Raw genomic sequence first — 3,330 nt, 5'->3', positions numbered from 1 at the left:
TGATGTGGCCAAATCGATTTTACTGTGGTGTGAAGAAATGGCCACTTGATGAACGAAAGTTTTCGTAAATTTTACTTATTTAGTATACATTGCACGAATGTTGTCGTTGAAAACGACATTATTTTTCGTGAATGAAACGAAATGTTTTGCTTATTTTAATAAACATTTGTGTATATTGCGAACAATCTCGTTGGTCGCACGAATTCATTTCGTTCATCTAAGAGAAGTTTTCGTTATCATCTTTCATCGCTCATCTCTCGTCATTCTCGATTAGTTAAATTTTGTGAGGAGTAAAGTGCATAACGTTAAAAGTTAATTAAGTAGTTAATTTCTCCGGGTAAAATAGTGGCCCTGTAACTAGAATCTTCACCTAACCCATAGCAGCGCAAGAAACCATACAGCATGGCTGTTAAAGCAATCACCGATGAAGCTCACTTCCAAACCGAACTAGCCGCAGCAGGAGGAAAATTGGTCGTTGTGGATTTTACCGCAGCTTGGTGTGGACCGTGCCGAAACATATCGCATTTGTTCGATCAGCTTCCGGCGAAATATCCAAAGGCTGTGTTTCTCAAGGTGGACGTCGACAGATGTACCGAAACGGCGCCGTCCCAGGGCATGTCGACCATGCCAAAGTTTATTTTCTACCGAGCCAGAACAAAGATTGACAGGATGCAGGGTGCAGACATTAATGGACTTGAAGCCAAAATACAGAAACATTACGTCGCCAGCTTGTATGAATCTGGAGAAGATTACGGTCATTGAATGTTGGACTTGAACACCTTCATCCAGAAGAACCAGTGCGAATGTTTGAACGAATCGAACGACCACCCGATGGTGAATGCGCTCAGTTCCAGCGGTGGTCATCTGGTGTCCGATTGTGACGAACAGTTGATCATTTCGATTACCTTCAATCAGCTGGTCAAAATCAGTGCCATCAAGTTCAAAGCACCTCTCACGGACCGAAAAAAGGTGAGAATCTTTATCAATCAACCAAGCACCATCGATTTCGATATGGACGAATCGCAAGTTTCGGTGCAGGATCTGGTACTGGGGCAGCAGGATCTTGTGTCGATTCCGTTGCACTTCGTTAAATTTCAGAACGTGCAGAATATGCAGTTGTTCGTGAAAGATAACCATTCTGGTGACGAGACGACCATTATCGATCATTTGGCCTTCATCAGGTCACTGATTGCAACGACTAAGATGGATGACTTCCAGCGGGTGGCTGGGAAGAAGGGTGAAAGCCACTAGATTGTTTGAGCCGCCGGGAGAAGGTGGATAGGTGCGGTGACGAATATGTTTGATCGTATACTTAAAAGGTTGAAGATAGTGATGCGCGTTGTTCTTTTTATAAATTGTTCAATAAAATAATGAGCAGGAAAAATGGCATATTATTTTGATATTGCTCCGGCAGAGAAAAACTCAATCTTATTCATACAAAACCAACGAGCAGTTCGCGATGGCTCAGCTGAATCCGTACAGCTCCGGATTATGGATCAACTGGAAACGAAAGAGGTTCAGGAAATCTTCCTGAAACCGACGGGCAAGGATACGGCTACTAAATAGTCAAACTGAGACCGTCGTGATGAATTGTTGACGTATTCTACCTCTATTGAAGCTTTTTTGACGTTGACGGTTTGACGAATAGTACTCGTAAATATTACAAAGATGTTCGTATATAGCAGCGAACAATTCGTTTGCCGAATGAAGCTGTTTCGTAATAAGCCAACGAAAGTCGTTTCGTGGTATTCACGAAAAATTCGTAATAAAAAATAAAAATGTTTGAATAGAACTACGAACGATTCATCATATGTACGAAAAAATTCGTATATTTTTTTGAAAATTGTCTGTACGAAACAAATTCCTGGCGATTTACGAATATATTCTATCAGTGTAGGATCTTAAAAAGGATAGGTACAAATATGGAAGACAACAATAATATATAAATATTACGATTTTCAATCCTGCCGAAACGCCTCTTGTGCATATCCTGAGTTTATAGAAAAATTTTATCATCTTTTTTCTCGAAACCACTTTTTTAGCTGGCCGGAAATTAACTCCAACAAATGATTCTTAATCGCTTCGAAATTTTGGCAGTACATACAAAATTACTTTCTACAGCGACGTACGTCGGATTTAATTTTTTATTGCATATTTTTGTTTTAATAAGTAATTTTGCGTCAATTTTTATGATATTTTCAGCATTTTTGGTTCTAGCTCAAAAATCATGGGAGATATTTAAATTTCCGGCCGTGCACAAATAAACTCGCTGACGGGAAAATGTTACACAGCCGAACGCATATTGTGATGAAACTACAGTGGAGACCCGATTTTATCATCCCCCTATTTTATCAGCTTTTTGGCCCGATTTTATCAGCTTCATATGAAAATTGATAGTTGGTAGTTTGATGGGCTCTAGCAGACGAACCAAGTTGAATTCGAGTAAATCCTTTCTTGGGCATATATTTCGTATCTTAGAGATCCGAAAAATGCAAAAATAAAAATATATTTTTTTTTAATTTTACACTGTCAGACCCCCTTAAGGGGAACTTAAAGTAAATATACAATAGTTGCGAGGCTATATCTAAGGACCAACAAAGAATATTTTAAGAACTTTGGTTTATTAAAAAGACAGAAAAATATATGTCCCGATTTTATCTATGTCCCTGTTTTATCAGTTTAAAATTCGCCAAGAGGCTGATAAAAACGGGTTTTTACTGTACTTGAAAACATTTTCATTGTGCATTGCAAGTAGTATTATAAATCCCATTTTACAGAATCTCGATGTATCTTCTCATTGTGTCAAGAAAAATCCGAACCATGCTTATTTTATTGCGCCCTCCAGTGGCGTAAATCCTTAATAGGGATTGCTACGAAATAGCTTTTTTAGGATTCTTCATACTGTTTCTTTGACAATTAGAATTGGTAAAGAAATGCAAATGTAGTAATATGGCTCAATGCTCAGCCATTTTTATAAAATATAATATTAGTGAAATAAATAAATTGTATTTTAAACAACTATTTTGGTTGATTTAACCGAAGATGTCGTTTGTTCATTAAAATATCAAGTAAGCTAGTCACATAACACAAACAAATAAAAAAATATTGGCGTACGAGCGGAGAGGGGTAACAATTGGTGACATGGTGAGCGGGGGGGGGGGGGGGGTCAATGTTGAACAATTATTGCGTGACAAAATGTCCTTTTTGCTGATCTTTTATCTGCGTGTACATTGGACTGTAGACAAATTCATTGATTACCCAATCTTTTCAATCGTTTTCTAACACATCATGCCTTTTTAATCAATTTAAATATTGTTCTTTTTAGCCTTG

The 3,330-nt window shown here is 37.8% G+C and overlaps 1 pseudogene; it reads left to right on the top strand.

The window, feature by feature from the left end:
• The first annotated feature begins 260 nt into the window (after positions 1–260).
• Positions 261–1,260, top strand: LOC131677851 (thioredoxin-like protein 1; annotated as a pseudogene).
• The last annotated feature ends 2,070 nt before the right edge of the window (positions 1,261–3,330 follow it).

The sequence above is a fragment of the Topomyia yanbarensis genome, chromosome 1, assembly GCF_030247195.1.
Source record: "Topomyia yanbarensis strain Yona2022 chromosome 1, ASM3024719v1, whole genome shotgun sequence".
In the NCBI taxonomy this organism is placed as follows: domain Eukaryota; kingdom Metazoa; phylum Arthropoda; class Insecta; order Diptera; family Culicidae; genus Topomyia; species Topomyia yanbarensis.
This window is presented reverse-complemented; position numbering and strand designations above follow the sequence as displayed.